Raw genomic sequence first — 22,391 nt, forward strand, 5'->3', positions numbered from 1 at the left:
TTTTACATAGATAAATGCTTTAATGTGTTCCATGTGAAATGAGCAAAAGGGAAATGCCCTGTTTCACCACCATTGTATCTGTAGGGCATATGACTACGGAAGCAGATGAAACTTAAACCTGCAGGGAAGTTCAAGAACATGTCATTGTTTGTGGGAAAATTTCTAAGAGGACACACACACACAACCCTTGTTCTTCTGCCATTCATGAGATCATTGGAGCTTTTAGATTATGCACACAGAGAGACGATGACAAGTGCCTTAATAACAGATTTTCAACCATGTGCTGGATTACCGCCGAAAAGATGATTCAATATAAAAGGAGTAGTTCAGCTCACAACAGGGCCCTGCATAAGAAATTCCAATAAATTTCCCATCTCAGTGGGTCAGTTTGACATCCACAATAAAAGAGTTTTGGTTGGCAGGGCTTATGAATGACATCTTGGCACCAAGCCATAGCCATGGTCTTAGTGAGTGAATAAATTTCTAATAATATCTCACTGTCTTTGCCCTCTCAATTTTGGCCAAGAATTTAGAAAGATTCTCACTGATTTTAAATGGAAAGCGTACTGTAGAGTGCACTTCCAACTTCACTAAATATTATTTGCTGACCTGAAAGCTTGTGTTTATAATCAGTTGTCAAGCGGTAATACATTCCAACCTATCTTTCACTTCTGATGCAGGTTAGAGGGATTAGGGATGCTGTGAAATGGGATGGCAGAACTTGCTGTCGAAGCCTGTCTCACTGAGAACCTACGTTCATACATGCACATGAATCCTAATCACGTATGTCTTGTCTTCAACAACAGATTATTTTCCAGCTGACATTATTTGACAGAATAGTTCCAGCTGGGTTAAGAATATAAGAAGAGACTGCTAGATCAGACCAGTGGCCCATCTAGTCCAACATCCTGTCTTCAAACTGGCCAGCCAAATGTCTCTGGGAAGCTCACAAGCAGGATCTAGGCACTCTCTCTACCTGTAATTGCCAGCAATGGCTGCTCATCTCTTTTCCAGGGAGTGATGGCTGTGGCTCTCCGCCTCCATCCCTGGCAGCCAGATCTTAGTCACAGGTTGGGGGGACTGCAACTGGTATTCAGAAGCATACTGTTCAACTTCTTTTTTTTAATAAAGATATTTATTAAATTTTCCAATTTTTTACAAACAAAAAGAAAAAAAAAGAAAAAAACAGACATAAAAAGAAAAAAGTTAAAAACACATAAATTTCACAACTTATTTTCTCATAACATATTTCCCTGACCTCCTCATACCTCCCCTTCTTGTATATCCAGTTCAAATTATTTATGCAGCAAATCCATATCTCAAAGCTTTACAGCTTTAAAGACAAGAAAACACCTTATTTTCTCTCCATCATCTTAGGCTATTATAACCTTAAATTCTTACTTATAAAAAGAAAACCATTTTATCATATTCCTTAATACCATTACAGCTAGAAACCACTTAGTTTCAATCCAACATCATTCAACATTCCTTAATTTTACAGTATTTTTGTAGATAGTCCTTAAATTTTTTCCAATCTTCTTCTGCCGACTCTTCTCCCTGGTCACAGATTCTGCCAGTCACTTCTGCTAGTCCCATACAGTCTATCAGCTTCATCTGCCATTCTTCCAAAGTGGGCAATTCTTGCATCTGCCAATACTTTGCAATAAGTATTCTTGCTGCTGTTGTAGCGTACATAAAGTTCTATCTTTTTTTAACACCAACTTCATTGGATGTCCACCCGTTCTAGTTTTACAAAAGAGGGAGAAAAGCTTTTTTTTTCTACCTTCTTCATGCCATCTGTAATTTGTATACAATGGTACCTTGGGTTATATATGCTTCAGGTTACAGACGCTTCAGGTTCCAGACTCCGCTAACCCAGAAATAGTGCTTCAGGTTAATAACTTTGCTTCAGGATGAGAACAGACATCATGCTCTGGCGGCACGGCAGCAGCAGGAGGCCCCATTAGCTAAAGTGGTGCTTCAGGTTAAGAACAGTTTCAGGTTAAGAACAGACCTCCGGAACGAATTAAGTACTTAACCCGAGGTACCACTGTACATTTCTATCATGTTTCCTCCTACTTGCTTTTTCATACCTAAAAAGCTCCAAATACTGTAACCTTTCCTCATAGAAAAGTCGTTCCATCCTCGTCAACATTTTGGTGGCCCTTTTCCAATGTGACAATATTCTTTTTGAGATAAGGCAACCAGAACTGTAGAGAGGATTTGAAAAGCAGCTGCACTATAGATTGGTGTAATGGCATTAGGATTTTGGTGGTTTTATTTTTGATTCCTTTCCTAATGAACCCTAGCACAGAATTTGCCATTTTTACAACTGTCCAACTTAGTATAATCAGCAAACTTGGCCTTGTCACCCCTAACTTGAACAAAAAAGGACAGGTCTCAGTACATATTACTGGGGGAATTCCACTTTCTATATCCCTCCATTATTGTTCATTTATTCCTAGTCTCTGCTTCCTTTTATGTAAACAGTCCCGAATTGACAAGAGGACCTTTCCTATCAATCCATGAGTGCTAAAATTAATCAGGAGTCTTTAGTGAGGTACTTTGTCAAAAACTTTTTGGAAAATTCAAGCTTGCTTTGCCAACTGCACCACATCTATCTACGTATTTTGTTGACTAGTTAGCAATGGTTGATTATTCTGCGGTTGCTGCTCCACACATTTCTTCATGCAAGTTTATCACACATAAGCCCTCTTCAGGCATTCATTATGAGAGTTAAGTAAATTTGTAAGAGAGGCCATGGGATCAAATATGACAGCTTCACTTCCATCATTAGTTGAATGACAGGCGCAGAACAATGAGTTGAAGGGTGACTCCCTGATCTGAGAGCCTCCTGTGCACATGGAAGCTCTGTACAAATTTTAGAACCCTGGAAAATCAGAGTACAGGAAACCTCCCAGACACCTTCAGGAATTATGATGGGGCTGTATCCATTCCCCTTTTTGAAGCTCTCCCCACATGGGTTTTATTCAACCCCCAAAACTAATTACTAAAGCAGCCTATAGACTCAAGAACGTCCAAACTGGTGCCCAGGAATAATCCTTAATCACTGTGATCGATTACCGCCCCCCCCCCCCCGTGGAAGTGTTTAAAAGTTGCAATTAGAAATGACTTTAGCAAAAGTCAATGTTTAAGAACTGTTAAAGTAGGCTGTGAATTTCATCTACAGTGAACTCTCTGTGAGAACTATAATTTCCGTCCTTGCTCATGGTCTTCACAATCATGAACAAACATATATATTAGAAAAGCAAAAAATGAACTACTTTTCTGCGTGCATCTGTCCACAGCACTATGCTTAGGTAATACTAGATTATTTCCATGGAAATGTCACACAGCCAGATTCAGTCAACAGGCTACACATGTCATACGGACTTTTATCATGTTACTGCAGCTGTTCTATGTCCATTGTAAAAATGGTACCAGATTAGAGACCAGATGTAGAGCCTAATTCAAGGAACCCTTTTTGTGAAGGCAGATGGGGGAAAGCTATATGGGTTGAGCTTGGGTCAAGTAATTGTCTGCACTTCAGCAGAAGCTGCTTATCTCTTCTGGATCTGACTGTACATAGCTGTTTCTATAAACTGCACATATTATATCTGTACACAGATTTTTTTTATCTGGTGTTTAGATAGTGGCATTATGGGTTGCACTGATTTTTATTGTGATTGCATTAGATTATCGTAATAAATTGATTTAAGTTGCTACCATAGCTCCTCAGCACTATATGTTTTGAATGGATGACGGAGTGAAGAAAATGAACATACATTTGTAAGAATTGTGTTCTTAAAGAATCACAAAGAGAAAATAGACCATATTTGTTTCAAGAAAAATTAGTGATAAATTTAACACATATTTCACTTTTAAATATTTTTATTCTCATCTTTGTTCTAAGACAGCCTTTGCCAACTGATGCTTATCTAGAAGCTATCTAGAAAGATAAGCTTTCAGACTATCACTCCCATCAGCCTTAGCCAGCACGCTTGTGCTAGAAGACAACTAGAACACTAGGTTGGTGAAGGTGCTTCTGATGAATCCAGAAGCATTTCTCTTTGTGCCATTCTTCTGGAGCACAAATGCTGCCATAATATAAAGATATGGAATAAAACTCATCATGCCCCATTATATCTGTCTTTGAATACTAGAGTCTTTGTCATGCATAACTCATTTCCCACCACTTCTGCTTAACCTGCTTAAGGACTGCCTGTTCAAGAATTCAGCCGGTGTATAGCTTTTAAGTGAAATAGCTGTGCAATAATCAAATGCTCATATGTGCCATCTGCCATCTGTTCAGGCTTGCTTCATTCTGTTGAAAGCATCTTAGACATAAATGCATGTGAGCTCTATTGGATTTCTTCAGTTGCTTTTGTGATTACTTTTTTTTAAAAAAATGAACTATTGGATTATTTTCTTTGCAATCTGGCAATTACACAAAGAGTGTTTCTAAATTAAATAGAGTATGTGGAAAGTGAATGAACATAACTGTGTTTTTCAAAAAGATGTAAAACATTTTTATATTATAATACGGTGTCACTAAGTGAAATATTGGCTTCCTCTCTGATAACTTTTCTTGTAATTTTTTTTTAAAAAAAAACATGTCAAGAGATCGACAGGTGGGTAGCACATGTCAAAGTGGTTCAAAGTGAATAGGCCAACTGTGAATCTGCTCCTTCCATCTGGATTCACTTCGCCTCCCTTGTTTTCAGTAGACAAAAGCTGATTTAGGATAATCCTGAAAGAAGGGAGAAACCATTATCTTGATATCATCAAGAAAGGCAGATTTTATAACAATCTATATGTGAATGCTAAGAATTTGATAAATGGCTGATATACTTCTCAATTCTAGAATGGGACTGCTTTTAGTAGAGATCCAAAATAGACTCTTCTTATTTGGGTGAATAGGGGGGGATCAACTACCACATCCTGTCAACACAAGGATTTCTAGCACAATAAAAGCACTCCCCTCCCTCTCCTACCCCCATCTTCCCCACAGTCTCACCAAATCTGCTCCAGAGGCTTGGAGGAACCCCCAGAATAGATTATGGGGTGTGCAGGGCGAGAACACATTCCATTGTACAAGGAAAATCTGTGCAATGACAGAATGAGAGAGCAGTATGTTGGATATCACCCACAAGGACAATCATGTCTTTTGAACTGTGGAGGAAGTCATCTAGATAGACTGCCCAAGTGTCCCCATTTTTCATTGATTTTAGGCCTTGTTCAAAGTTAACTGCCAACCAAGATTGGGAGTAATCCTAGATTACAATACTCCCAAACAAAAATTGGTACCATCAATTCTCTCTTTTATTTTTTATTATTAATTTTCCATTTAAAAATATATAAGCACATCATTATTATCCACTTTACCTCTTTGGCTCTTTAGAGCCTATCAACTTCCATCCCTCCCACCTCTTGGCTTTCAAAGTTAACCTTTATATCACAGCACTATATATATATTTTTAATTCTAATAACTCATCACAAAATACCTCAAAGTTTAAATAAATATAGAAAGGGGAAAAAATCTGATTATAAATCTTCAGATAACCCTACTAGTGTTGTTAATTGCTTACAATGATCTTTCAAATATTGTATAAATTTACTCCAGTCTTTCTGGAATACTTGATTGTGCTGGTTTCAGATTTTCCCCCATCAGCTTTGCCAGTTCTGCAAAGTCCATCGTTTTCATCTGACACTCTTCTTTCATTGGTACTTCTTGTTGCTTCCATTTTGGGGCTAAAAGGGTTCTTGCCACTATTGTTGCATACATGAACAGTCTTTTATCTTTCCTTGGTATCTCTTCACCCACTATACTCAGTAAAAAGGCTTCTTATATTACATTTCATACATGTTATGTGCAATCCAATAATAATAATAATAATTTATTACTTATACCCCACCCATCTGCCTGGGTTTCCCCAGCCACTCTGAGTGGCTTCCAACAAAAGATTAAAAATACATTAAAACATCAGTCATTAAAAAATTCCCTAAACAGGGCTGCCTTCAGATGTCTTCTAAACAGCAGATAGTTGTTTATTCCTTTGACATCTTATAGGAGGGCGTTCCACAGGGTGGGCGCCACTACCAAGAAGGCCCTCTGCTTGGTTCCCTGTAACTTCACTTCTCAAGTGAGGGAACTGCCAGAAGGCCCTCGCCGCTAGACCTCAGTGTCTGGGTTGAATGATGGGGATGGAGATGCTCCTTCAGGTATACTGGGCCGAGGCTGTTTAGGGCTTTAAAGGTCAGCACCAACACTTTGAATTGTGCTCAGAAATATACTGGGAGTCAATGTAGGTCTTTCAAGACCAGTTTTATGTGGTCTCGACGGCCACTCCCAGTCACCAGTCCAACTGCCACAATCCAAAAACCGCACATGAAAGTTTATGACACTTTTTGGTACAAAAAGAAAATTCCAGGTGTACTATGTGGTGGAATGCATGCAGGATTATTCATGGCATAGCTTGTTCAAAAAAGGTTGAAGCCTTTGTTGCTATGAAACATCAGAATTGCTGGATCATGGGCTTCAGAAATTACTGTTGTTAATAACTTTTTGTCTGTTTAGCCTGCCAATTTAGTAAGATATTTGAAGGGGAATAGGAAGGTCCACTCACTACAGTAATAAAAACTTTACCTTGCTGCTTGTTCATACTCAAAAAAAGGGGGGGGGAGAGTAGCAGATCAAAATAAGGGTACTAAAGTGTTAAAACATCCTGGTAAAGTTTAGTAATTATCGATATTGATTATTTTAGGGCAACATTGGGTTGACAGGTAGATAAGAAAAAGGCCCACTTGTCTTTCCATTTGGTCCTTTTATTTCTCAAGATAGATGAGTTAATAAACAGGGAACAAGCATTCCCATAAATTCAGCATCAGTAATATTTGTCACCTTCAAAATTGCTTGGATGAGAGAAACATCCTTTATGTGAATACACAGGAGGGAAGTCAGCTGACTTGATCTCGAATCTGTACTTTTCTAGTGATTAATACAGTGGCGATGTTTAAAGAGGCACCACCATCACATTGAAGCTCAGTGAATGAGATTCTTGCATCAGAGCCACATCCTGCCTTGTGCCTTTCACAAATTGTCCTTTGGTGTGAAAAATAATATATCTTACTTTAAAATTGAAATCTATTTATCATGTTCCTCTTCATCTACTTCTACTGTGATTCGGGTGCTTGGAATATAAGATGAGTGTTTAAGACAACTTTGCTGCAAAGTTATATAAAAAATATGATATTCAACAGCAACTTGCATACTGAATTGAAAATCTTAGTTGATATTGAACACTGTTCTCAATCATGTAATCACCTTGTGTCCAGACTGTAAACTTGGTGAAATATTATTTTATCTATATCCATATATAACAATATCTAAAGCAAATAAAGTTGGATCAAGATTTAATCATGCTTTCAGCAGACATTTTAAATCAATGGTACATAGGTTAGTCATGGCTATCCTAAAGTTCATTCTTTTCTGTGGGTCTATAAGCATGATAATGTCCCACTCAATATAAATCAGTGCCTAGAAGGTCTTCAGGGTTGAGAATTAAAACAAAGAATCCTAAGAACACAATGGAAGAACATAAAAGAACCCTTTTGGTTCAACCAAAGACCCATCTAGTCCACTGTCCTTTTCATGCATGCCCATGGGAAGCCTGCAAGCAGGACATGAGTGTGACAGCACTCTCACCAGTTGTGCTCTCCTCAACCATCCTAGCTAGGAGCCATTGGCAAACCTATCCACAACAGACATGCCACATGAATTTGTCTAAAATCCTTTTAGAGCCGTCCAATTGGTAGTGACTTCTCAGTAATGGTGCCCACCCTGTGGAATGCCCTCCCATCAGATGTCAAAGAAATAAACAACTATATGACTTTTAGAAGACATCTGAAAGCAGCCTTGCATGGGGAAGCTTTTTAATGTTTGATGTTTTATCATGTTTTTAATATTCTGTTGGGAGCCACCCAGAGTGGCTGGGGAAACCCAGCCAGATGGATGGGGTGTAAATAATAGGTTATTGTTGTTTTTAATCTTGCGTTAGTGAATTCCATACTTTATGTACGGGGTGAAGAATTACTTCCTTTTGTCTGTCCTGATTGCTTCCCCACTTTATGCCACTGTTTACCAAAAATCTTTAGGCTCCCTTTCCAAAAAAGTTAATTCAGGCTCTGGGAAGACAAATGTGAATCATTCATTTTGCTTCTCTGCGATCTTCTTTCCTCTCTCAGCACACATTTTCTACTCCTGTCATCCAGAAGTCTGGCCACCTCCCTAGCAGGTTTCATGCTTCTAATGTATTGGAAGTAGTTAGGAAATCCCCATATTCCCACATATCTTTAGTTCCCAGAGAGGCAATCCCCTTTCCCAGGGAGCTCTGGAAAGTGTAGTTCTTTGAGGGTAAGCTCCCATGATTCCATGGGAATCAAAACTCCCATGACTGTTTCAGTTGATATAAGAGTGCTTTAAATGTTTGGTGCAATGGTGTAGACATGGCCATGTTGGGGTTATTTGAATAATGATGGTCTCAATGCATTTTCCTTTCCCAATAGCCTGGGAATACTTGTTGTATTGCATTAGGGATGTCTACAGTTTTGAATGCAGCCAGAATCAAGTTTATGGTGACTGTAAATATGGTTCAGGTATATGCAGAGGTATACTGCAAAAATCAAGGGTACCACTGGAGGTTATCAAGTCAATGTTGCAATAACCTAGAGTGTGGGATGCGAAGAGATCAGGAAAAGTTAAAGCCACAACACCTGAAGTTTAAAAAGCAAAGTACAAGGGTAGAGATTTGGGCTAGAGTGGAATTCTAACAGAAGAAGAAGAATTCCACAGTGACCATGTGATTTGCATAGCTGTGGCCCAGTGCAAATTGATGTATCTCCATCTATTCCAGTTCTACATAAATGTATTGTCAGAGGACCTGGAGCCACCATTTTCCTTTTTGTAATATGAAACAATAACCTTCCTAATGCACAAAACACACAACCCCAAAGAGCTGTTCTGATCTGGCTTTTCTGCCATTCAGATAATAGATACAATAATTCATGCATTCCAATAACACTTATTATCTGCCTGCTTACGTATAATAGAGATATGGTTATGGCCCTGATGGAAATGCTTCAACATGTCTTGTAGAGCTAGCATAGCATTTTGTCATCATGCTGCAATGCTTCAGCAACGGAAATGTAATTACCGGAGTTTTTGTGTGGGTTTTTATGCATTTGAGAGAAGCCCCTCTCTCCCGAGTCAGGGCTCTTCCAAATCATGCTGATTCTCAGGTGAATGTTCACTTTTTTATTAAATGAAAGGCAAAATACCCCGGCACCGTAAATTAGAAGGGATGTGGGGATGTGTTTGTATTTTATGAAGCTCAAGCTAATCGAATTCCGCTCCAGGGAGCCAAAAGCCAGCCATAAAAGGGAATAAAGTTGGGAAATCTCATTCTCTCTTCATATTGACTTGGCCAGCGCTTCTGTGGGAATTAAAGGCCTTAAATTACAAAAAGGAGCTACTCCCCCAGATAATTTTTGTTTTAAATTCTTGTGAAGTGAGATGCACTGTTCTCGTGTCTTTGGTGTCAGGGAGGTAACTAATAGTGCTTTGTTCACTCAGGCTTTCTCTTTCAGGCCTGAAGCAAAGGGCAGTTGGGGAAAAAATCTGCCATGATTCTGGAAACTGCCACACTTATACTGCAGCTATATTAATGGAGGTATTGGTTTATCTAACATGGCTCAGTGCACAGCCATGTACACAGAGGTACCCATACTTTGGACCCTCCCTGAGAGTTTGTACATGGCTGAAATGTGTCCTTGCTCTGATAAAGAGTGTCTCCACCCCCATTGTTCAGGCCGGACACTGAGGTCCAGCGCCAAGGATCTTCTTGCAGTTCTCTCACTGAGAGAAATGAGGTTACAGGGAACCAGGCAGAGGGCCTTCTTGGTAGTGGCGCCTGCCCTGTGGATCTCATCAGATGTCAAGGAAATAAACAACTATCTGACTTTTTGAAGACTTCTGAAGGCAGCCTGTTTAGGGAAGTTTTTAATGTCTGATGCTTGACTGTATTTTAAATATTCTGTTGGGAGCCACCCAGAGTGGCTAGGGAAACCCAGCCAGATGGGCAGGGTATAAATATATTATTATTATTATTATTATTATTATTATTATTATTAGCCTGGATGGTACAGAGAGGTGCGTGAATGTGTGTAGAAATGAGCCTACTGTACAAAAATACAGTGAAATACTCACAAGTTAAGGAAGCCTCTCTGTTAATGGGTTGATTAACATCACTATATTTAGTCCATTTACAGGATAAAAGAGTGCTTTGGGACTCTACACTACTAAATCCACTAGAAATTAGAAATGCTAAAGTGTTGCACAAAATACTTATATCAATTTATTTGACGTTTCAGTTGTGCAACGTGGTGACAAAAAATAAATTAAATTACCTTATGGGTACTTGGAAGGTGTATAGAGATAGCTTATCTTTGAGTCACATAGCTACCTACTAATAATTAGTAATGCATAAAATAGGGATTAGGAGTATCCTGCAGCTGAATATAGAATCCTTTTTTTATTTAAGATTCAAATCAACTTGTACTTATTACTGTGTAGGCTGTAAGCTTTACATCTCTGGAATAGTTATTATTAGATGTGCAGCCTATTTTGAAAGGGAATGGTGTGCTTAATATGTGTCTTTTTGAATGCTGAGGTACTTAACCTGCCTGGTTTTCTTGTGCAGTTGTTTCACTTCACTGCAGTCCTTCTTGTTTTTGAACAGTTATTCTTGCTTTCCTTGTTCTTGCATATTTTACTGGCAGCCTCATACCTGGCATTGCTTAGGAATTCCAAGGAACAACAAGCACAACAAAATCAGTGCTGAAATTGTGGGTTAAAATCAGTGCAGTTTTAAAAGCTTCGGGCTTCAAAACGATTCTGCTTCAAAACGATGTCCAGTTGTTTCTGAACATAGATGAAACCCTGCTCTTTGCTCTCAGGAACCACCTCGCAAAATCTAGTTAAGATGTCTCAAGAAATGTTCAAATGCACAAAGAACATTCCAAAATGTAGAGTAGATTAACATTGTCATCAGATGTGTAGCAACTGTTGCATGAATTAGAAAAAAAGAGAAACATTAGCACCTTGTTCTTGGGAAGAAGAAGAAGAAGAAGAAGAAGAAGAAGAAGAAGAAGAAGAAGAAGAAGAAGAAGAAGAGTGTGTGTGTGTTTACATACATACATACATACATACATACATACATACATGTGTCTACACGGCTTAATAATTTGTAGCATACACACACAAGGAGTCTCTGCAGGTTGCTGGTAGCTTGCCCACTATGTCAGTCTTCCACTGGTCCATACTGGCTAGAAATTCTTGAGGAATTTGATTGTTGCAAATTCATATACAAAATGACCAGGTCCACACCTGAGCATCCTCACTCTGGTGGATTAAAACTTGTCTTTCCACTAGATTTTAGAGTAGCATATTGCAATGCCTTTCTGGCACTTTAAAGGTCACTTAAATATCACGCAGTACACATTTAAATACAATGCTGAGATTATTATTTTTTGGTGAACCACACATTAATGCTATGTTGAGATTTTTTGTGAACTACACATTAGATTTCTGCAATGTGTTATATGTAGGGCTGCCTCTGAAGACAGTTCAGAAACTTCAGCTAGTGCAGAATTTGGCTGCCAGGTTGCTCACCGGAGCAAGACGGTTTGAGCATATTACACTGATCCTGGTCCAACTGCACTGGCTACCAATTAGTTTCCAGGCCCAATTCAAAGTGCTGGTTTTGACCTATAAAGCCTTAAATGGCTCAGGACCACAATACCCCAAGGACCGCCTCTTTCCATATGAACCTACCTGGACCCTGAGATCATCTTCTGAGGTCCTCCTTCGTGTGCCTCCTCCTTGAGATGTCCAGAGGGTGACAACACAAGATCGGGCCTCCTCTGCAGTGGCTCCCCATCTGTGGAATGCTCTCCCCAAGGAAGTTCACCTGGCGCCTTCATTATATACCTTTAGGCACGAGGCAAAAACGTTCCTTTTTAACCAGGCCTTTGGTTGATCTTATTGACATCCAACACCCTTTTAGAATGTGGTATTTTTTAGGGGGATGAGGTTATTGGCTTACTGCTTTTGGTTAGATTTTACATGTTATGGTCTTGTTGTGAACTGCCCTGAGACCTCCGGGTATAGGGCGATGTATAAGTTGAAATAATAATAATAATAATAATAATAATAATAATAATAATAATAATGCTGTTGCATATGTTTAAGTGTGTGTGTGTATATAAATACAGTTCATATTTTGTGAAGAGATTTTTTTCTTTAAATCAAAGACTATTGCAGCAATGGCATATAGCAGAATTATGGATTGAAACATACAAAAGTGGCATGGGCAAGAAATGGAGAAAACCATCCATCCCTGGTTCAGACAGTATATAATTTAAAGCTAATTTCCAACTTTCCCCCACAAAATCTTCTCACATACCCTTTGGGGTTCCAGAGCATCCCTACGGCGTATGGGAAAGTTCTTTGAAGACATAACCTGAGCTGCAAGCAGGCTTGGGATGTGATTGTATAGGTAAATGGTAAAAAGGTAAATGACCTTGCTGTGGACAAAGGCTAGATTAAGAAACACGAAGAACAGCTGCTGGTGATCTTTGATTGCTTCATCTTTCCTAGGCCATATACATACATTCTTTCTTTCTCTAGCACGTAAGTGAAGAGAGACCTGAAAACCAGTACCCTTTCCTTTCGCTTGAATCAGTACTTCACCTAGACACTGATTCTCATCTACTGCTGACTATGTTAACATTTCCTACAGCTCGGAAAATGAATACTTGACTAGGTGATAAAGTAAATGTCAGGATGACTGAGAAATTAGGTGCCATGTTGCAACCCTAGGAGCAGAGATTGTCCTAACCTATTGCTATAGATCAAAATTGCTGAGGTGGACCTACCAGAAGAACTCAATACCTGCTCCTGTCCCAGATGAGCATATCTGTGGTAAGTTCACTGAAGGTTAGTTCACTCACTACCCCACTGAAGACCATGATTTTACAACCTGAAGCTGGTCCAGAGAGTTGCTGTGTGTGCAGCTCTGAGCATGTCTGCATGGAAAGAGCAGGAACTATCCTTGAGTATCTTAACAGAAGTCTTGGCCTACTTGAAATGTCAACATCATTTCCAGGTCTTTTCAATAATTGGGGACTCTTGGCTTTGATTTTTCATGAAGGTCAATGTTAATGATTCAATTTGCTGTAGTTACTCTCCTGCTACAAAATGTGTATTTTAGTGGGGAGGAAAACGTCAACGCGACTGTGTCAGTAGCTAAAAAAAAACTATCACTACTTCTCCCTGCAATATTCATCATTAAAATCATTCCCCTTTATACCCTTCTGCTAGCCGCCTTTTTGTATTTGAAGAATGGAAAAGAATATAGCTGGTAAAAGATGGTGGGTGAGAGGAGATAAAAATGCATGTTCTCTCATCAGGTTCTCCTGCAAAAATGTCAACATGAAGGCTCATAGTAGAATCAGATCATTGCTTCTGCCACCCAAGAAGATAGTAAGATATTAGCATTATAATTCTGGATTGCATTAAATCAAAATAAATGATCACCCTTGAAATAATCATTACAACCATTAGAAGAACATTTGAAAAATATATTACAATGAGAAGTATTAAATATTAACAGGTTTTCAGACCAGAAGGTACTCACTCAAGGGGTCTGAATTGTCTGCCAGACAATGAGAATTGGAACTAATTAAGCAGAAAATTAGTTCAAAGGTACTGAGGTAGACAGCTATAATTGGGTGACGGGTGATGAGTAGTGATGCCCCTTTAAATAGGCCACTAAATGTTCTCAGTGGGTGAATACAGAGGAGCACCAACACCTGTGTGTGTGTGTATGTGACTATATTCTAACTGTGTACAATGTATATTATCTTTTTCCCTTCTTAATCCAAACTGTGCAACAAGAAAATCCAAACCTGTGTGACCTGATGCAGTTCTGCTCTTCTTACTTCAACAAATGCCTCATCCAGATTTTCCTTTGTGCTGCACTTTCCAGGTACAGGTCTTTATGTTAAAGCTCCATGTCTGAGAGCTCCCCCCCCCATTTTCCCCAGGAAAATTACTACTGAACAGGAGCAAATAACAATCTGCGGAAAACCAGTGTTAAAACATGGGTTTTCCCAGGGAAAGCATCAGGACAAAAACAAACAAACGAAGCCACATTCAGACACAGAGTTTTAAAGGCCAGACCTGTGCCTAGAAATGCAGCAGAAACAGAAGTCTAGATGAGCCCAAAGATAGTAATCAAAGAGGCGCTTATAGAAGTGTAAAGCTTATGCTAATGAAAACACAGTCTCATTTTAAACAGCACAATCCTATCTCCTGCCATGTTGATGGCAGTAGGATGATACACAGACCTTCCAAGTGTATCTATTTTCCAGGGATAATCCCAGATTTACAGAAGCCATCCTGGTTTCAGATTTGACTCTGGAATGTGCCTCTTTTCCTTAGGACGTCTCTATTTTCATTGGAGCAATGTTGGAAATAAGGAACTATGCAACCTGTAAAAGACATCTGGTGACAGCCCTATATAGGAAAGTTTTTTATGTTTAGTGGTTTTTTTTTATGTTTTTATGAATGTTGGAAGCCACCCAGAGAGGCTGGGGCAACCCGATCAGATGGGTGGGGTATAAATAATAAAATGATGGTGATGCAGTAGAACATCCCTATTTTCATTGGAGTAATGTTGGAGGGCATGGACACATAGGATTCCATCCCCTGGCCTTTGTTGGCAGAGGAGATCACCATTGGTGGAGGGGTTTCCCTGCAGTGGTAGCTCCAAAATTTGCCATGGTAGAAGATCAGCTGCCACTGGTCATTCTCCTGTTGGAGGTAGTGTGCAGAAAGCTCTAAAGTAAGGCATTGCACGGCATAGGTGGGATACCAGCAGCTTTAGATCACTGGATCCAAAGCCCCATGGTTCCACCAGAAGCCTGACCACAGACTCTGCAGCTATGTCAGTTCTGAGCTGGTGTAAGGGAAAATAATATTCAAAAACCTGCCTTCCACTTTCTACCTTGGCCAGCAGAAGGCAGCAGGGTTTTGGTTGAAATGATGGTTGCTTTCATTTCGGTTTACTTATTACATTTATATGCCACCTTTTCCTCTAAGGAGGTCAAAGTGATGTACCTGGCTCTCTTCTCTCTATTTTATCTTCATAACAACTATGGGAGGTAATTTAGGCTGCAAACTAGTGACTGGCCCAAGGTCACGTAGTGAGTACCATGGCTGAATGGGAATTCGAACCCTGCTCTCCCAGGTCATAGTCTAGCACTTAACCACTACACCACACTGTCAGTGTCGCTGTTCTGTTTGGTTCCTCCCAAGCACCAGCTTTGAATTGCTTTGCCTGCTTATCCCCCCCCCATTGTAATAATACAATTCCTCTTTAATCCTAAACAGAGTTGTTATGAAGTATCTCTCACTGAGCTGAGGACTTGACTATATTCTAAAGCTAACTATAGAATAGATCAACTGTAGTTGGAATGTATTTCATCCTCCCCACCCACAAAAAGGGACAAAATCCAGCAGGACATTCTGCAGCACAAGCCCCATTGAAGTACTTGCATGAAATGTGTCCAAATTCTACAAATTTAATTTCAGTAGAAAAATAACAGATTAGACAGCAATTGAATCAAATTCAGTTTACATTTTCTTGGCCAGCCACCTAAAGCTTTCCTTTTCTTTTCTAAGAATCTAGAAAGTTAATGAAATCTCCTTAGATGGAAAAACTTCAAAACAAATGAAACAAAGTATAAACTATTCCTCTGCATTTATTTATATTATATGGGACTTTCACCTTATTAACACAGAGTCAATAACTTGTAAAAGAAAACCGCTGTTAAGATATGACATTGTGGGCATGCAAGGTCTGCTCATATGACTACCTTAGGTTTTCAGTGTCTTGACTTTCAGGCATGTTGATAGCCACAAAGAAAGGGAAAAATATCTAAAGGAGCAAACTGATGCACAAGAAGCTGGTGTAAAGCAAACTAGTGTAAATTAAGCTGCTGTAAAGTAGATTAGCCCAAATGCTGAGTTGCTGAGGTCTGTCACGCAAGCTGCGAAGACTCTGCAGATCCCTAAGTATGCCAATGTCTGTTGGCATCAGTCGCTGTGATGTTCGGGCTCAAGAAAGCTCCCAAAGCTTCCGAACGATCGACCAGGAGGGCGAGAACATGCCAGTCGGGCCTGTGTATCTGCCAGGGTCCTACTGAGTGTAGGACAAGCTCTTGACAGACACACCTTCTGAAGGAGCAGGTACACAGCTTGCAGCTACTTCTGTATCCATTACTGTCTCTTGAGGCTGTAAGTTGCTTTGGGTTTCCCTAGGCAAGATAAAATGACTGACGATTTTAATAAATAAATAAAAGGATAGTGTCAGGGACGGAGGCACAGGAGAGAGAGGAGATGGAGAGCGAAGGGGAAGGATCTGAGGGGAGCATAGGAGAGTATGGCAGTGACCCGGGAGATTCCATGAGCCTCTCCAGCGAATCAGAAGATTCCCAGAAGGAGGCGCCCACGGTCATGGCAAGGGGGGCCAGCGGCGAGTCCCAAAGTGGCAGCTGGAGATCAGGGCCAGCTTCCCCACCAGAGCGTAGTGGGGGGGAAGGGTCTCAGGTATCACAGCCAGCGTCTCCTCCAACAGGGAGAGGAGATGAGTCGAGACGGACCACGCCTCCATCGGAGAGTGGGGGAACGGAGGAGAGGTCAAGCCCAGCTAGCACCCCCGAAGGGGGAAGCAGGGACAAGAGTAGCGTAACGGTCAGAAGGAAGGTTGGAGGCTGCGCGCGCGCGCCAAGTTCAAATGTACAGGCGCGCGGGACAGCAGAAAGCCCGGATTGGGAACCAGGTCCTAAAGCCCGCCGGAGGGAGGGAGAAGAATCAGGGGAATCAGCGTCAGAAGAATCTAGGAAGGGCGAAACCCCAGCAGACAGGAGGACCCAGAGGAGGAAAGAGCGGATGAAGAGGTGGAGCAAGGCTAGGGTCTTAAACTGGTGTCTGGGGGGAGGAGACTCAGACGGAGCTTCAACGGTCTAGGGTTTCAGACGTAGGGCTGCGTGCCACGGCTGTCAAACCGAAAATGAACTTCAATAAAGACTTCTGTATATAAAGAGGAACTGGCGTTGGTCCTTTGTGAGCTGGGACCTGAGGCAGCTCTGACAGATAGGAAATTTAAAACTCCCGAAAATCATCTTCTAGTGCTCCCCCCCACATGTTCACAGATGATGCTCACAATTACAAATTAAGCCAAGGGAGATTCAACCATCACTAAAATGGTTTCATTTTGATGTGTTCCTCAGTTTTCTTTGTTGTTTAATAACTAATGAAATTGCCCAACATCACTGCTTATTACATATTGCATTTCATTCCTGTTGATATCTGAATGAATTTGAAAATGTAATTTTACTCATTAAGCAACTAGCTAAGAGAGCAGATGATTAAAAAATAATAATAATTTTGCTAGGCTAGGTAATTGAGGAGCATGATGTAGACAATAAAAGCCCAGCATATGCCAGAGTTGTGGATCATTCTATAGATGAATCAGGCTATTGAAACTAATGGCTTTGGAATGGTTATAGTTTCGACTGTGTGGTAAGGATTGTTTGTCTGCATCTAAGAGGAAGCAGAAGTCATTACAAATAATTTTTACTGTTATTTCATCTGTCCATCCTGACTCTACCGTCACCTTATAGCCAAGGCTATAAATCAAGGTTTAGATTTTCATTGAATTTGATAGCGTTCAGATAACACCCCTCATTCTGGAGCTGAGACTGAGCTGTGATGTTTTGTAGAAAGATCTAAACCAACCATGATCTGGGCCAGAACCAAAAGCAAATAGGGTCACCCTTTTCTTGTTCTTTCTTTCTACCCCACTCTCAGTCACTCTCTCCCCCTAGAAGGCGGGGCAGAGGAGGGACAGACCCCTGTTGCTATGCATATGAGCCTTATAGAGGGCTTTCCTTAGTCTACTTGCATTACTATAATTAATCCATTTACATTACTATAACTAATATATTTGCATTACTATAATTAATCCATTTAATATAGTTTTCTATCCCACTGTGTTATTTTATCTTTCTTCTGCCCCCTTATCTTATTTATTTTTACTTAAAACTCTTTATTTCTGTTTACTTTATATTAATATAAATACAGGTTTCCAAACTCTGCTTTAAGAGGTACAGATTCTGTACAGTCCATCAAAGCTTAGCACTGTCAACTCCCAACTGTCAACAGGAAGAAAGCCAGTGCTTTTCTTCAGGAAAAAAGGGTGCTGGTACTGTGTTCCCTTCAGCACCCCCAGAAAAAAGCACTGAACAAAAGTGAAATTATTTATTCTCAGTTCTGAAATATAATTATCTGTTGCACATAGGAAACTGGTCCTACCATAGCATCTATACCATAGATTAGCTGCAACCAACTTTGTCCTAGTCTTTGTATCTTTTTTAAGAATGTAACCCTATACAAACCCACCTAGGAGCAATTTCCATTACACTCAGTAGGGCTTCTGAGTAAATTTGCATGGGCTTATCACATAGGTGTCTTATTTGTCTAGGGACAAGAAACAAATGGTTATTTCACACATCTCAAAGCATTTTCTCTGTCATCATAAAATAGTTTTTAGAACAACAACAACAACAAATGGTTTCCTATTTATTACTTGATACCTTACATAGTTTAAAGAGTGAATAAAGCACATCATATTACATTTAAGACCCAAGCCATATACCTCTGCACCTCCCATAATTGCAAAGGGCCATGAGCAGAACTTCCAGGTGAACTGCGTGTTTAAAAAATAATATATATAATAGCATGAAATTGCATTGATATTATTTTAACAGAATAAAGTAGAAGATGCTAAATAACACAAAATAGTGAAATACGAAATCAGTTCTTAATTATTTGTGAACTCTTGTGTCTATGGAAAATTCCAAAAACGGCTGCAAGATCTAAGTGTTTTACATACATTTGAACTATTACGACAGGAATGTTGTTATCCATCACCTGCTATTCTTCTACTTAAAATGTCTGGTCAGAGAACTGAAGTTGTACCAAGCTCTTTCTTTTATTTCTTTTTTGCTGAAAATGTAATCCTTGTGCCAAGTGCCGTGAATCAGTAATGGGACAAATAGTCATGTCAGCAATTTCTATCATTACTTCTTTATCCAGGCCATGATTTACAGAGCACCTGCCTGGCAGCAATATAAAGCACAAGGTTATTGGCTGCCTAACTCTAGTTAACTAGCGTTAACTTCATTGACTTCATGGGACAGCGTAGAACTTAATTCAAGTTGTATGGCATGTTGGTATGTTAGGTAAGAAGTAGGATTTCAAATAAGTCACCTGAGCAATTTGACAACCCACAACTAGAATAAACAATCCCCTTTATAGTCGCTAAGATGATGCCCTTCCTACTTTCTAACACAGTGAACATTACAGTATTGATATGTCTAAAGAAGGAAACAAAACCTTGGGAGGCCCATGAGAGGAAGATAGCACTTTCATTGTTCATTCACAATGAAAAGGAGCTACTTTTTATCTAAAGGGGAAAACGTTACCATTCTTGTGAACAAATTATACCATCAAAATTTCCAGCTAGAATCACAGCAGATACTCCTATGGGAATGGCTTTCAGTGATATATACGCAGGTTGCAAATAATGAAAGTCAATGTAATATTTACATTATTGAAAATCTTCTTTACTTTGACACACCCTGTTTCTTCTGTGAGCACCATTCAATCTCTTTGAACCTCCTTTTGAGAAACAGGGCTGGATTTCTCAACAGATATGGAAATCTAGGATAAAAGTGTTAGTGAATCACTGTCCAGGACATCACTGCCATGCAGAAAGCAACTGAAGTGAGGTGGTCCAGATAGTGTAATATCTACTCATCCCCTCACAACTTGCTCCAGTCACAAGATCCCACTGCCACTCATGGAGGAGAGGGGAATGAAGAGGAGAAGACATATCTCCCCTTTCCTTCCCACCAATGACGGAAATGGGTAAAGGGAAGTCCTCTTTCTGCATATAACTGCTAGTTCTCCTTCTGCACAAAACTGCACAAAACTGCTGCATTTTGGGGAAGCTTTGCACCCTTTCTCTTGCATTCTAGAAAGTCTTGCTTGTAGGTTTTTCCCTGCCTTTTGCACACACTGTGCGAACCTGCTCTTCACGCCTAGCTGACTACAGAACCTGATTACATTGTTACATGCTATAATCAATCATTAAGTAACAGACATCCCAAGCTCATGGAAAACAAACTGTACTTGCTCTCCATGCCTAGCTGACCATCTCTATAGAACTTGATTGTTATATTGTTTGTGCCAATTAATCCCTAGTTACAATTCAGTTAGGAGGCTTCATGCCTGTTAGTTCTGGCTCTCATTCTCAGCCTTCTCTCCATCAATGATAAATGATCACATGTAATCCCCACCTTTCACATGCAATTCCCGCCTTAGTACTTATGTTAACCAATCACAAGTTTCTGTGTGTATGTATCAACCAATCAGCCACAGGCACACTTTGGCAATGCTTGCAATATTCAATAAAATAGGCTCCCAGGGTCCGCCCTGGCCAGACGCCTAGCTACACCTGCCTCTCTCGTCTCCCATGATTTTTCATTTCTACATCTGGTGACCCACGACGTGCCAGATCCCTTGCGCAGCCGAAGCAGTCAGCCAGCCTCATACTTCACTCGACTGGAGAAGTCTTAGCCGGCTACACCGTGAGTATGGGGGGGGAGCTTACAAAGTCCCAGAAAATGCATGCTACTGAACTGCTTCATTTAGTCAGACAGAGAGGTGCAGGTGCTCATGTTTCTTTAAAGGAAATTGAACAATTGCTATGTGAGATCGCATTCCAATGTCCCTGGTACCCTGAGGCAGGTTCCTTGGGGGTAGAGGCCTGGCAAAAGATTGGAAAAACCTTTTTTGAAGAACCCAGGGCTCCTATCCAATGTCTGCTAACTTGGCAGAAGTGCGCAGATGCCGTGGCAAAATTTGGACCTCAGGCGTCCCAGGCGTCTCCCTCGGCCCCTGCATCTCTGTCTGTTGGAGACAACCCCCCTCCTTATCCTAAGCTTTTGCCTCCTGCACAATCCTGCCAATCCCTCCCTCCTTTGCCTGCTTCCAACCCATCCACCCCCCCTTCCACCCTTCCTGCATCTGCTCATACAGGAGCTATTCCTCAGCCCACACCAATTCCCCCTTCCACCCTTCCTGCATCTGCTCATACAGGAGCTATGCCTCAGCCCACACCCATTCCCCCTTCCCCCCCTCCTGCATCTGCTCATACAGGAGCTGTCCCTCAGCCCACAACCACCACCCCCATCCCCCCTTCCCTCCCTCCTGTGTTTCCTTTGCATGCACCTGCTTCTTCAGAAGCTGTTTCTCAGCCCACATCCACTTCCCCCCCTCTTTCTTCCCCCTCTCTTTCTTCCCTCCCTCCTTCCACCCCTCCCTTGCCTGCCTCAGCTCCTGCCTGTTTCACAGGAGCTGTTCGTGTTGCACTTTCTCAAGCCAGGCAAAAAGGTCTCCTTTCCTTAGAGGAAGAATCTGAGTGGGCTGGTGAAATGCCATCAGCTTTCCCTGTCTCCAGCTCAACCCCATCAGCTTTCCCTGTCTCCAGCTCAACCCCATCAGCTTTCCCTGTCTCCAGCTCAACCCCATCAGCTTTCCCTGTCTCCAGCTCAACCCCATCTGCTTTCCCCATTTCTTATGCAAACCCAGGCACAGCACAACAACAGGTGCTATATGAAACCCTTCCTTATTCTGTAATGCAAGAATTAAGAAGGGCCATTGTGGATTCTGGTCTCAAATCCTCCTATGTAACAGGAATGCTGGAGGGAATAGCAACTGCTTCAACTGCAATCGCCCAGGTCATTTTGCTAAACAATGCAGAGCCCCTGGCAGGGGTGCAAACAGGAATGGTGATGCCAATAAGGCTAAACCTTCCAAGAAATGCCCAAAGTGCGGTAAAGGCTATCATTGGGCAAATCAGTGCAGGAGTTCGGGAAACTCCTTAGGGGCCCCACTCCCGGGCCAGGACAAATAGGGAGCCCCCCCCCCCGCCGTTAGTCTCCACTATTAAAACCATCTCAAAGGATACACGCTCTGATTTTACCATCGACTTAATTAATCAAAAAACCAAAGACACTGTTTTACCTGGTGAAATTGTGCTTATGACCACCCAATTACCTCCTAAAGTTGCAGGCTTAATTTTACCCAAATTTTCTGCGGCCAAAGAAGGAATCCAGGTTATTCCTGGTGTTCTGGATCCTT

Source organism: Podarcis liolepis (assembly GCF_965112155.1).
Source record: "Podarcis liolepis genome assembly, chromosome: 11".
NCBI classification, from domain to species: domain Eukaryota; kingdom Metazoa; phylum Chordata; class Lepidosauria; order Squamata; family Lacertidae; genus Podarcis; species Podarcis liolepis.